At 57.9% G+C, this 14,420-nt stretch overlaps 1 long non-coding RNA gene across 1 annotated transcript; it reads right to left on the minus strand.

Annotated features, from left to right (window-relative positions):
- Window positions 1–11,987: 11,987 nt before the first annotated feature.
- LOC113972693 lies at window positions 11,988–13,137 on the minus strand. Its single transcript, XR_003535969.1, has 2 exons — window positions 13,004–13,137; window positions 11,988–12,156 (listed from the first exon to the last, which is right to left on the minus strand). It is a non-coding gene; the product is annotated as an uncharacterized LOC113972693 (long non-coding RNA).
- Between the last annotated feature and the right edge of the window lie 1,283 nt (window positions 13,138–14,420).

Raw genomic sequence — 14,420 nt, forward strand, 5'->3', positions numbered from 1 at the left:
TCGGCCTCCCCATTCCAGTGAAGAGGGTGTGCAACCTCCTGGCCTCACAGGCAAAATTCAGTTGTGCCTCTTGCATTTCATATTTAAGGTGTTTTTTCTGAGGCCAGGTTGGACGGGGCTTAGAGCAACCCAGGATAGTGGAAGGTGTCCCTTCCCATGGCAGGGGAGTGGAATGAGATGAGCTTTGAGGTCCCTGCCAACCCAAACCACTCTGGGATTCTGTGATTGCTGGCAGAGGGTGGGCAGAGGCAGTGCAGGCTGAGGTCACAGGGCTCTGGGGCTGCTCTGGGCTGGCACTCTGCTCCCTGGGTGCTGTGCCCACGGGCAGCCCAGCCCAGGACCCGAGGCCATCCCTCCATATCGATTCCCGTGGGCACGCTTTGGGTGGGACCAAGGGATGGGACAGTGGTACTTCCCGACCACAATTTTTCCAGCCCAGGGTGTGGGAAAGCTGTGGGACACTGGTGTGACACCGGTGTGACACCGGTGTGACACCAGGGACAGGGACCCAGCTGGGATATGAGCAGCTTCCCTGCATGAGCCGGGGCTGCACCAGCACAGCCTCAGAGCTGGTGAGGAGAGCTGCCTGTGCCAATTTGCAGCAGGGCTCCAACGCTGTCACTGCCAATCGCTGTCACCACCCATCGCTGTCACCACACGGCCTCCACAGCCTCACCTGGGCCGTGCTCCAGCACCTGCTCTCCTGTCTCATTAGGAGCTGTTACCATCATTATCTCTGCTCTCACTGCTGCCCTGGGCTGTGCAGCCAGTGCTGCCCTGGGGGGTGAGACGCTGCAGGAGACCACCTGAGTGCTGGGCTTGAGCCAGCACAGGATTTCCTGGGGGGATCAGGTGGCTGGGACCAACCCCGACAGCTCTTTGCTGTCCTGGGCTGCAACACACTGCGATGGGCCCAGCTGCCCCATCCCGGGCAGTGTTTGCCCTGCTCTCGCCCACCCTGGCACCCAGGGCACCCTCTCCAGCCTGGGTTAACCCTGAGGGTTGGTTACCTGTGTCTCGTGGGCATCAGTGCAGCTGCCTCCACGTTCCACTGCCACGGGGCTGCCTCGTGTCCCTGAGAGCACAGCCCAGGCTGCCCTGGCCCTGCCACTGTGTCCTGCCCAGACACAGCTGCAGTGTGGGCATCACCACTCCCTGCTCATCCAGTGGTGCCAGCTTCTCGGAGCTCTGGACCCGTGGACATGGGGGACTGGGGAAGGCACTCCCCAGGGAGCAGCCGCCAGTCCCGAGGCCCCCCTGTCCCCAGGGGCTGGTTCCTGTGTCCTTGTGCCCTGAATAGATCTTGTTCCCTCCTACACCCCCCTGTTTCCCTGTGCCCTGGTTGTGCAGGGGACACAAGGACCACACTGTGTCATCCCTCTGCTTGTCTCTAGGGAGAAAAGCAGGAGGGAAGAGGTACTTACAACTTCACCTCCACTTTACCCTTCCTTTAGGCGAGGGCTTTTAATCTCCTTGCAGGGCCAGAGCAGCAATCAGTAAATGATGTCAGATCCCTCGCTGCGAAGCTGGGGGATCTCCCAGCCTCTGGCTAAGCCCTGTTTGAGCGACAGCCTGGTACCTGCAGGTCAGAGACCTCCCCGGTGCTGCTGACAGCTCTGCTAAAAGCTCTTTGTTCCTCAACCCCCAAGGCCCTGCTAAGTGGCAAACAGCACAGAGAGCATCTGCAGAGCCATGAGGAGGGACTCCTGGCACAGGGGTGCTCTCCAGGCTGCATTCCCTGCTCCTCTGAGCAGTGACAGGGCAGCACCACAGCTCACCCTGCCTGCTTGGGGGGTTTATCCACTGAGCCCTGAGATCAGGCTGGCTCCAATCCCATGGGAGTGATGCTTTCCATACACACATGGAGGGGACAGACCACAGTCCCTGCCACCCCTCGCCCACCTCAGCTCCCCTGCACCTCTCCACCAGCTCTGTGCCAAGCGTGCCAACCAGACCTGTTGATTCCACAGGGATGTGAGTGCAGCAGTTTGCTCTGTAATCACCCACTTGGTGTTACCCCCATGGAAGAGCCACAGGAGAGCAGATGTGATCAGCCACCAAGCCAGGGCTGCTTTGGTGGGTGCCTACACCTTTAAATCAGGGAGAAAAAAAATAAAATAAATCCTTCGCCTAGAGGGCAGTGGAACAATTTTGACTTTAAAAAGAGAGCGAGACAGAGAGAGCGAAGTGAGCGTTAACAACTCCTGATCCAGTCCCTGGGCATTCATTAATGTTTCATGGCGCTTTCAATTATTGCCTCCTCTGCCACTGCCGTCATCTGTCTCTTCAAATCGACGGTATAATAACCACTCAAGCAGAAATCCACTCTGCTGTCTGCCCGCCACTCCCCTCCCAGCCTCCGCAGCTCCCTCTCTCCCGGCTCCTCAGCTGCGCCTGGCACAGCTCTCGCTGGAAATGCCTTTGCCCCTTCCCCTCCTGCTGCGGGTGACCCAGCTGGGGACAGCGCTCTGGGGCCACACGGGCATGTTTAGGACCCCCAGAGTCAGGCTTTTATCAAGCAATTCCCTCCCCACACCGGGGGGTTTTGCAGAGGGGTTTGGGCTCTGGGGCACGGGGGGTTCTGACACCCCAACCTCGGGCACTGAGCCCCAGAGCCTGTGGTCACCCCGACCCTGTGGTGCCCCTCACCCCACCCAGCAGCCCCCAGCCCGCTGTTCCCGGTCAGGAGACACACCAGGCGTGCAGGACCCGCGTGTCCCACCCCCCCAGCCCTCTGCCCCCACACGCTCGGGAGCACAACGTGCGGAGCCAGACGGCTCTGCCCGCACGGGCAGCACGGGCAGCCTGCTGCCCCCACAGCCCCGGGCTCAGCCCACCGACAGATGTGGCCCAGACCCCTCCCTCCCCTGCAGAACGTCCCCGTGTTGCCACCTGAGCCCTTCTATGACATGGGGGAGCCCCAGGGCAAGTGAGGGTTCCCTGGCAAGGGGGAGGAGGTTGGCAGAGACTACGAAGCAAAGCCTGTCCATGCATTTTCCTACAAGATGTCCTGGCTCAGGCAGGGGAAGTCTGCAGAGGGCTGGAGAGGGATGAGGAGCAGCTGGAGCACCTACAGCTCACCTGCCCAGCAATGGAACCACAGAGCTCGGCTCAGCCTTTCCATGCCTGGAGGGAGTCACAGAATCACAGAATGGTTTGGTTTGAGAGGGACCTTAAAGATCATCTCCTCCCAACCCCCTGCCATGGGCAGGGACACCTTCCACTAGCCCAGGTTGCTCCAAGCCCTGTCCAACCTGGCCTTGGACATTCCCAGGGATGGGGCAGCCACAGCTTCTCTGGGCAACCTGTGCCAGGGCCTCCCCACCCTCACAGGGAACAATTCCTTCCTAATTTCTAATCAAAATGTGCTCTCTGTCAGCTTGAAGCCATCCCCCCAGTCTCAGATCTGCCAGCGTCAAGGCTGCAAACCTCACACAAGCCCATAAATCTCAGGTCTGCCTTGCCCAGCCCTCAGTGCTCACACACATGGTGTCCCTGGGCTCAGCACCTCAGGAGCCACAGCCTGACACTCAGGGCAAGGATACAGGAAGGCCCAGGAGTGGGTTCCCAGCTGCTCTGCCCAGCATCCAGCAGCCTGTCCAGACACATCTTTGCTATTCTGGATGGGAGGAAGAGCTTGTGCCTTCCACGCAGACTGAGAGGAACCCAAAGCAGCCCGTTTTGAAGTCAGTGTTCCTGCTCAGGAAGACAAAAGCATTTGGCTCAGACAGAGTCATGTCCTTCAAACCCACTCCTGCATTCACACCTCACAGAGGTGTCGGGACTCTGCACTTTTAAACATTTATTATTTTCTCAGAATGGAAATAGTGTTGAAATGTCAAAATTTCCAGCGGGACATTCCCTATTTAACTCTCCTCTCTGGGCTGGGATTTATTGCCGACAACTGAATCACCCACATCTTGTTGCTATTACCAGAAAGCTCCTCTTGCTCCTGGGATCCTCCCCAGCTCTGGTGTTACTCTGAGGATGAAGATGCTCAGAGATGGACTGAGGGGATGTGATGGCACAGGGGGGCTGGACAGAGCAGGACCCCACCACTTTTTGGCCATCCTGGTGGCCAGACTGCACTGTCAGCAGAGCTGGATGGAGCTGCCATCCATCCCAGGACAGGACTGCAGAGCCCCCAGCCCCCCCACTGGTCCCCTGCCACCTGCACTCCCACTGCTCCCAGCAGCTCCAGCCCTGCCTGCAGAAGGTACTCTGGGAGCACAGAGCTCCCTGCCAGCCCTGCTGCTCCTCCCTTCCTCCCCCTCACCCCACCAGGCCAGTTTCCCTCCTGAGTCTTGCTTCTCCCTTTCCTGGAACTCTCCTGGCTGGAGCAGGGCTGGAAGGAGGCGAGCAGGGGCTTGGCCCCTGGTAGTGGCTGGGCTCGGCATGAGGTGCTGGGATGCTCAGGAATGGCCCAGCAGGAGCTTTACTCTCTCCTTTCTTTTCTCTGGCTCTTGTAAAGATATTTTGGAGTCCCTCTGATGGGAGCCAGATGTGCTGCAGATGTTTGTGCTCAGCAGAGTGCTGGCTTGCCCCCTGCACACTCAGAAGGATGCACATGTGTTCTGGTGACAGTGGCCACAGCCCCTCTGGACACACAACGCTCACCCAGTGTGCCCAGAGCTCCGGGGGTGCTGCACACGTGGGCAGGCACAGGCAGGCAGGGCACAGTGGCACAGGGACACACTGGACTGGGGACAGGCTGGGGTGAGGACACACTGGCACGAGGACACGGCTGCACACCCTGTTTCCCCTGTGCACCACTGGCACTCGTGTGTGTGGCACAGGGAACATCCAAGGGCAGGTGTGTCCTGCACACAGTGGGGTCTGCACCCCCAGAGACCCTCACTGGAGGGCTCCAGGCCATAGCTCCTGGTGTGGGCAGATCCCACACAGGCTGCAGGAGCTGAGGCTTTGAACTCTGATGGAGCCTTGTCCTCCTCCGACCGGTCCCAGGGCAGCACAGGGGGGTGGCAGGGGCAGCGGGCAGGGGACTGGCCAACACCTTCTTTTAGAATCATGGAATCCCAGAAAGGCTTGAGTTGGAAGGGACGTTAAGGTTATTTCCAACTCCTTGCCATGGGCAGGGACACCTTCCACTAGCCCAGGTTGCTCCAAGCCCTGTCCACCCTGGCCTTGGACACTTCCAGGGATTCCAGGGGCAGCCACAGCTTCTCTGGGCAACCTGTGCCACCCTCACAGCCAACAATTCCTTCCCAATAGCCCATCTATCCCTGCCCTCTGGCAGTGGGAAGCCATTCCCTGTGTCCTGTCCCTCCATCCCTTGTCCCCAGTCCCTCTCCAGCTCTCCTGGAGCCCCTTTAGGCCCTGGAAGGGGCTCTCAGCTCTCCCTGGAGCCCTCTCTGCTCCAGGTGAACCCCCCCAGCTCTCCCAGCCTGGCTCCAGAGCAGAGGGGCTCCAGCCCTGGGATCTCCCCTTTGCACTCATTCCAACCAGTCAATGTCTTTTGGCAGAGTCCTTCCCCCAACACGTGCTGTCCAGCACCATCCCTGCAGAGCCAGGTGGGAGATGTGCCTCCCTCTCCCCTGTGGGGACCAGGACATGAGCTCATTTGTCTTTCTCCACGTGCTCCCTCAGAACCAGAGTGGGCCAAAATCCCATCAGCAATCACCCCTGCCATGTTTGGCACCTTCCATGGGGTCCCGAGCCACAGACCCCACCCTGCACCCTTCACCTGCCCCTGACAGCCCCAGCCCTCCCTCCCCACACCCGTGCACACGAGATGTGCATTATCACAGCACTTCCCTCACATGCTCCTGCAGGCCCTGAGGGGGGTCCTGGGGACCTGCCCAGGGTCACACCCCCAGCCCAGCCCCAGCACTGCCAGGACTCACTGGGGTGTCCAGCCCTGGCCTTCCCTCCACAGTGCTGATGGTCGGAGAAGGGCAAGGACAGAATCCTGTGGTCCCAGTGCATTGGTCTGTGAGTGGCAGGTGCTGGGGCTGTTCCCTGGCTGGTCCCACAGTGTCACAGGAGGGAGGGCTCAGTGCCCAGCAGCCAGACCCAGGACCAGTCTCCTTGTCCAGGCTCCAGTTCTGTTTCCCATGTTTGGACTCGTGTTGCCATTCACAGTTCAATGTGCAGCCCAAATCCAGATGACATTTGAGAGCAGGGGGTGGGGATGGGGGCACAGTGGCGTGGGGGGAGGTGGGGAGCAAACCCAGCACACCCAGCGATGCCAAACCCCGGGAGAACCCGGAGCAGAGAGCTGGGAATTGCCCTTCCATGTGCCAAGCGAGGGAGCCAAGTGAGTGCTGATGCCCAGGGCAGGTGGGAGGTCCAGGCTGAGCATCCCAGCACAGGGCTGTGTGCACGGGGGGCTGGCACTGCCTCTCCCCCACCGCCCCCTCCTCTGCCTCCCCCCTGCCCACACTCCCCCTCTCTCTCTCCTAATCCCCACAAATGCTAAGATATTTAAATGTGGTATTTTCAAATCTAATCAGCGTTCCAAAGCTGTGCTGCCGCCACTCAAATTTAATTTGATCCATTTACCAACTTTGTGGTGCATCTAATCAAAGAGAGGGAACAATTAGGTGAATGTCAGGGGTCACCCCGCAGCCTGCTCAGCCGGGGAGGCCCCGCAGCAGGGCCAGCCCTGGGCAGCAACAGCAGGAGCCAGGGGGCTCGGGACAGAGGTGGCTGCAGGGAGGGAGGGTGTCCTGGGTCAGGCACCTCACGGGGGGCTCAGGGGGAGGGTGGGATGATGCCTGGCCAGGGAGGGCGGGATGATGCCCCTGTTTCACTTGGGAGTGAGCAGAGACATGGGCTGTGCAGGCCCGTCTGGGGGAGGGTGTCACCCTACTGCAGCCACCTCTTGTCCCCTGCGTCCCCATGGCTGCTCCGTGATGTGCTCGGCCAAGAGCCGCTGCTGCTACTCCTGCAGTTCAGTGCACAATAACCTGGAGAGTCTGAGCTTTGATCCTCTCCCAGCGTCCACCTGTGGGCTCTGGGCAGGGCTGGGAGAGGTTCAGGAAGAAAACCCTCAGCCAGACTCTTTCCCACCTTGGCCAAAGCTGCAGTGCCACGTCATGCCCGGGGTGAGACCCTCCGGGTCAGACCGACCACCCCCTTTGCCAGCTGGTGTTGGACAAACAGGACTGAAGGAGAAGGACCAGGCAGGGTCTCAGTGCAGGCAAAGCAGACCAAGCTGGTGATCCAGCAGTGCCAGGAAGCTTGGGCAGAACAAGGAGCCCCTCAGGGCTGGGGACCTTCCCCCGGCCTTACTGGGGGTCGCAGCTCTAAAAAAGGAACTTCCCCACTGCGGAATTATAGAGTCACAGAAGGGTTTGGGTTGGAAGGGACTTCAAAGATCACCTAGTTCCAATCCTCTGTCATGGGCAGGGACATCTTCCTCTAGAAGGTGTGGTTCAGCTTGCCTGCTCTCTGTGCTTTTCACTCATGGCAGGAGGTGAAGGAGGAGATGAAGTGTCTTCTGTGCCACACCTTGTAGCCCCAGCACAGCAGAGCAAGGGATCCCTCCCTCCTCCTCCTCCCCAGCTCTGAGCAGCAAACTGTGCCCTGCCCTGCTCCAGGAGCCTCAGCCCATCCCTGGCCCACGGAGATCTCCCACTGGGTGTGTTTGTTGGGCTTGGCTTCAGTCCCCCCCGGCCCCCAGCCCTGAGCTTGCTGCAGGGGCTCTGTGGTGTGGAGGTGAGGGGCCAGGGTGGGGAACAGGGCTGCTGGGGACAGTGAGGGGGACAGAGCCAGGCCAGCGGGACCACCAGCTGCAGCACTCAGGGAGGGCAGAAAGAAAGGGGGGAAATGAATAAACAAGCTTTGGGCAGATTCCTTGTTTCTGTTTCCAATGTCTTCTTTGAAGGACTGAAAGAAGTGTCTGCAGCTTCCTCCTGAGGGGCAGCTCCGATCTCTGCTCTCTGTGACCAGGGACAGCATCCAGGGAACGGCTGGAGCTGTGTCAGGGCAGGCTCAGGTTGGATCTCAGGCAAAGGTTCTTCCCCCAGAGGCTGGTTGGGCACTGCCCAGGCTCCCCAGGGCAGTGGGCACAGCCCCAAGGCTGCCAGAGCTCCAGGAGGGTTTGGACAACGCTCTGAGGGCCAGGGTGGGATTGTTGGGGTGTCTGTGCAGGGCCAGGGGTTGGATGGATGATCCTTGTGGGTCCCTTCCAGCTCAGGATATTTTGTGATTCTGTGACTTTAGGTGAAGGACAGGCAGGTATGGGGAGAGATGGCACATGGGATGTTTGCTGTGCCCCCTCCCTGCCCCAGAGCTGAGCCCAGAGGGTCCCACACTGGAGTGGGAGCTGCTCAAGAGACACAACAAGGTGGGGTTTGGACACTCTTGGGATGCAGGAGGGCCATCCCAAATTCTGGTACCCACAGTCCTCACCAACACCAGCACCTACAACACCCAGCAGATGTTCATCACCCTCCTGCTGCAGCGTTGAAGTCCCTGGTCTGAGCTGGGGTGGAGGTCTGGGAGCATCAAGTATTTAACTTGAAAGGGGCTGAAATGAAAAATAAGCTTTTTTCCCACCACCCATGAAATTCCTAATGCAAACTTCAACTGCAGTAGCAGAAAAGCCTCAATCCCTCCAAACCACAAGAGGAAAAAGAAAATAGCAAATACAGGAACAGAGGCTGGGAAAAGCTGGGGCAGAAAACAAACCAAATGTACAGAAAATGGAAATAAAACCCACCCAGCTTTGTTTGCTACCAAATACACTATTTTTCCAGGATTTTCATTTTCCCCAGAAGAAATCCTCTGCCACTCCATGAGCAGCCCCAGAACCCCGACATGTTCATTCCTGGCACCCCCTTCCCCAAGCCACAGCCACAGCATTCCCACCCCACTGCTCCCTGCCAAAGAGAGACCCTGGAGCTGGGCTCACACCACCTGGTCGGGCATCACCCTCCAGCTTGGCCCCAGAAGGACACCAAGAGGGACAGTAAATTCAGTGCTGGAGAGGGGAGAGCCCTGGGATGCCAATCCCAAGCAGATCCATCATCCCTGGGCAGGGAAGGGGGCACAGGACACCTGCTCCCACTGAACCCCAGATGGAGGGAGCAGGTCCAGCACTGGCTGTGCTGGATGGGAGGGCAGGAGTGGACACACGTGTGGCTGTGCTGGATGTGAGGGCAGGGGTGGATACAAGTGGGGCTGTGCTGGATGTGAGGGCAGGGGTGGACACACGTGTGGCTGTGCTGGATGTGAGGGCAGGGGTGGACATGCCTCTGGCTGTGCCTCGTGGGCTCTGTGTGTTCCTGGTGCCTGCTGGGGGTGTGACACTCCCAACTCAGGACCTGCTGCTCCTGCAGGTTGGATTTTGGGAAGCATTTCTTTGCTAGAAGGGTGGTCAGGCAGTGGCACAGCTGCCCAGGGCAGGGGGGGAGTCACCCCCCTGGGAGGGTTCCAAGAGCAGATGTGGCACTTTGTGCTATGGTTTAGTGACATGGTGGGATTCAGTTGAAGGTTTGACTTGACAGCCTTGGAGGTCTTTTCCAACCTTAATGATTCTGTGGTTCTGTGGGACCGAGACCACTGGGATGGAGAGCAAAAGGGGAGTTGGAGTGGAGGCTCAGGGCTTTAGTACCATCCCCCAGGCCTTTCCAATCCCCTCAGATCCCAAGGACACCTCCAGGCCTGAAGCACCCACATGTGCTCTCCCTGCTCCATCCCACATTCCCTCCCTCCCCACTGCCCTAAAATCTCCTGTTACACCTTTCCTGCCCATTCCTCTGTGCTCCCCAACAGCAGCAGGATGCCCAGGACTGGGACACACATGATCCAGGTCCCACATCTCCTTTGCCCCCCAGGACATCCCTGTGGCTCCTCCCTGCGCCGTGTCCCAGCCGCGGGTTGTAGGGATGTGATTTAAACACACACACTTTGTAATCTGCAGCAGAGCAGGAGTGCTTGGCACAGCTCCCCTGCCCACACTGCCCAGGGTCTCCTGGGCTCAGGGACTCGTGGGCTCAGGCCCAGCTGGGCTTTCCCACCACAGACCAAGGGAGGAAGTTTGTCCTGTGTCTGCTCCATGCTCAGCTGGAGGAGGTTCTGCCCAGAACCCCCTCCCCAAACCTGCTGCCTCTGCCCAGCTCGTGGTGCCCAGCAGGGTTTGGTGCCTCACCCCTCACCTGGAGGGTTGTGCCCTGGTGAGGGGTGGAAGGAGAAGAAGGGGTGCCTTGGGAAAGTGGGAGATTAGGGGCAAACCTTTCCCATTTATTCCTTTCATGGGCAGGAGCGTGGGGAGGCCACTGTGCCAGGCTGGTGCCCAGTGGCTCTGCCAGGACCTCAGTGCTCCCCACTCTCACACTGGGGCTGGCCACGATGGAAGCAGGGAAATGCCACTCTGGTCCCTCTCTGATGCCTTCCCTGTGCTTTGCACGCAGAAAACTGGCATTTCCCAGTGCCACCCCTGCCCAGTGCCCACCCTGAGCCCTTCCCATGCCCAGAGGGCTGTGGCAGGGATTTTGGACACGGGTTTATCAGCTCACCTTCTCCAGAGAGCCCCTCCCTCCCAGCCCAGAGCTGCCCCTCATCTTGGCTCCACAGAGCCCCACAGCACACCCCAGACATAACAATATGGGATCTCCATCCCATTTTCCTGCACTGCAGTGTGTGCAGGGCACAAGAGTTGCCCATTTCCTTATGGGTCATGATGGAGGTGGAGTCCCTTCATCGCAGGGAATGGGGACACAGGAAGCTTAACAGCCTGCTGGGCCACCTGGAATTTAGGGCAGGTGTTTCCTACTTCCCTTTAGTCTCCTTTCATCCCCCCCACTATCTGTTGGCTCCCTCCCCCCACCCCCCTCCACGGGCTGTCTCTGACCCAGCACTGCCCCCTCCCTCCTGTCCCCACAGTCCCCACCATGAGGGTGCTTCTGCCAAAACACACATGACAGCCCTGCAGCCCCCGGGAGCTTTGTAGGTGTGTCCAGGGAGCATTTCCTGGCAGGAGGATGGGAAGAAGCACAGCCAAGAGGCTGGAGAGCCCAATCTGGGGCTGGAGAGACCCTTAGGGGTAGGAAGTCACTGGGGTGTGTCTCCTGACGGGATATCTCATGGAGCTGGGAGAAGGTAGAGTGCACTGGGGGGCAAGGGGGATCCTCTTCTCTTGTGTCTCAATCCTCTTCTCGTCATCTCCCATCCCCTTTCCCTGTTGCTTTTCCCTCAAGCATCTCTCTCCCTCATCCCCTTCCCTCTCGATCATCCCCTTCCCTCTCCATCATCCCCTTCCCTCTCCATAATCTCCTTCCTTTACATTATCCATTTCCCTCTCCATCATCCCCTTCCCTCTTCATCATCCCCTTCCCTCTCCATCATCCCCTTCCCTCTCCATCATCCCATTCTCTCTCCATCATCTTCTTCCTTTCCTATCATTCCATTCCCTCTCTGTCATCCCTTTCCCTATCCATCATTTCTTTCCCACTTCATCATCCCATATCCTCTCCATCATCCCTTTCCCTATCCATCATGTCCTCCCCTCTCCATCATCTCATTCCCTCTCCATCATCATTTTCCCTCTCCATCATCCCATTCTCTCTTTATCATTCCATTCCCTCTCTATCATCCCTTTCCCTCTCCATCATCCCTTTCTCTCTTTCCTCTCCCTGGCTGCCTCTTCCCTGCCCGGGCTCACCCCACACTCCTCCTCACGGGATGAAGGCTGGAGCGTGCGCGGGAGCCTCTGTGTGTGCCAGGGACGTGGGAACAGTGGGAACAGTGGGAACAGTGGGAACAGCATCAGAGAGCCGACGCTGGGGGAGTGAGGAAGAGGCAGAGTTTCAAAGCCTGCCCCCCTGTTTGCTCGCAAGGAGTTAAGTCTGTGATCTGTGGCGGGAGCTCTGATGAGAAGCTGGTTGACATGCAGAGCTGGAATAATGAAACGTAATACACATTAATAGGACCTCCCTCTGCGTGATTGCTTCTGCTCCACTGGCCCCATTGAAGATTTCACTTTTCTTTTAACAGTCAGAATAACAGAATGTGACATTAAGTCTTTTACATGCAGCAATTTATTTTAAAATATTGGGGCACTCAAAACAGTATCCAGAATGTTAAATAAGATATGCATGAGATGGAAATCAGAGCAGCACTGCAGTGAGGAGACAGGAGTCAGGCAGAGCCTTTCGCAGGCAAAGGCAGCTCCACTTTTTTTCTTAATTGCTGTTTAAAGCACAAAGAAATCACCAAGTTGGAGAGACCTCTGCAGTACACACCATCTGACCTCTGAGCTCACAGATCCACAGGGGAAATCCAGAGCCAGCACAGAACCCCCTTCCCACACATCCCAAGGTCAAGTGGGTGACACAAGCAACCTTGTGTCTTCCAAGGCTGATGACACAGCACCAGAGGTCAAGAAGTGCTTGGACAATGCTCTCATGCACATGGTGGGATCATAGAATCAGAGAACCATGGAATGCCTTGGGCTGGAAGGGACCTTAAAGCCCTTCTCCTTCTACCTCCTGCCATGGGCAGGGACACCTCCCACTAGCCCAGGTTGCTCCAAGCCCCATCCAACCTGGCCTTGGACACTTCCAGGGCTGGGGCAGCCACAGCTTCTCTGGGCAACCTGTGCCAGGGCCTCCCCACCCTCACAGGGAACAATTTCTTCCCAATATCTAATCTAAACCTACTCTCTGTCATTCCCCCTTGTCCTGTCACTCCAGGCCCTTGTAAATAGTCTCTCTCCATCTTTCTTGTAGCTCCCTTTAGGCACCAAAAGGCTGCAATTAAGTCACCCCAAACCCTTCTCTTCTCTAGGCTGAACAATCCCAGCTCTCCCACCCTTTCCTTACAGCAGAGCTGCTCCAGCCCTCTGATCATCTTGGTGCCTCCTCTGGACTCTCTCCAGCAGCTCCACGTCCTTGTGCTGTTCCCCAGAGCTGGAGGCAGCTCTGCAGGGGGGTCTCCCCTGAGGGGGCAGAGGGGCAGAATCCCCCCCCTGCCCTGCTGCCCACACTGGGGGATCAGCCCAGGGCACGGGAGGTTTCTGAGCCAGGGAATGTCCAACCTCTCATCCACCAGCACTCCCAGGTCCTTCTCAGGGCTGCCCTCCATCAGTTCATCCCCTGAATTCTTGAGGGAATTCTTGGGGTTGTCCTGTCCAAGGCCAGGAGTTGGACTTCAAAGACCCCTGTGTGCCCCTTCCAGCTCAGGAGATTCTGGAATTCCGTGATTCTGTGACCTCGGGAGGTGCCTGTGAGGTGGCAGGTTCACACACCAGCTCCAGTGCCCAGAGAGCCCCTGGAGGGTCCAGTGCTGTCAGGAGCTGGCATTCCAGTTGGGATTGCCATGGGAGAGGATGGATCCCTTTGGAATTGTGAAACATGTGCCTTTTGCTCCACCTTGGGAAGGCAGTGGCTGCTGGAGCACATCCAAGCTCACCCCAGCAGGGGGTTCAGTGTCAGTGATGTGCCAGAGCTTTCTCTACTTTAGGGCCCCCCCTGATCCCACCCCAAGGGTGAAGCTGGCCCAGCCACACCCCTGGAGCAGAGTGACCCGCTCAGGAACGGTGACCCAGGCAGAAAGCTTTGGGGTACCCAGGGTTTGTGCAGGATTTCCTCCCCTGGTGGGTCACACCCAGACCTGGAGCCCTTTGCACTGCTCAGCCCCTGAGCACTCCCAGGGCTGTCCCACACCACTGCTCTGACCCTCTGGCAGGAATGAGGCCAAGAGCCATGGGATACACCTTGAGACACGTGGGGAAGGGATTTCTACATGTGCCATGAGATGTGTGGCCGAGGGGTTTCTGTGGGTGTGATGTCCTGCTGAGGGGGGGTGGGTTCTCAGGTGGAGCCTGGGGATGACCATTATCCCCACAATGGGCCAGGTGGAAGAGAGAGTGACACTGAGGTGTCACAGTTCTGTCCTGCCCTTGCACAAGACCCACAGCCTTCATAATCCCTGTCTTTGTAGCTCCCAACATCCCTCATTTACATATAAAGTGGCTGCTCCCCCCCCATTTATGACAGCAGTAACAGAATGTTTGACTACAGTCTCACCTCTGCTTCTCCCAAAAGTATAAACTGGCATTTGAAATCCTCCTTGGCAGAGGATGAGAACACAACCACCTTACATTCAAGTGCATGGGCTTGCACCTCTCTCCTCCTCTGAGCGTCTCTGGTAAGATTTGTGTCTCTGACTGTGTCAGAGAATCCCTGGTAACACTTGCACATGGTGCTACACATTTTGCAGGTCTAGTGACTGTATCACCAGCAATCTAAAAGAATCTGTAGTCTGTTGCTCCAATAAACTGCATTATTTGTGAATCAGTTGTGAAAGTTCTTATTGAACTCCACCAGACTTACAGTGTTGAATCAGTGACCTCAGTTTTGGTGAATCTGTGACTGCGTGAGACCAGACTGAGCTTGTGACTCACACTCACTGTTGGGGCACCTGGGAACACCACCAGGCTCAACGTGCTGGAT

Source organism: Neopelma chrysocephalum, unplaced genomic scaffold, assembly GCF_003984885.1.
Source record: "Neopelma chrysocephalum unplaced genomic scaffold, ASM398488v2 Primary Assembly neopelma1_95b, whole genome shotgun sequence".
Lineage (NCBI taxonomy): Eukaryota > Metazoa > Chordata > Aves > Passeriformes > Pipridae > Neopelma > Neopelma chrysocephalum.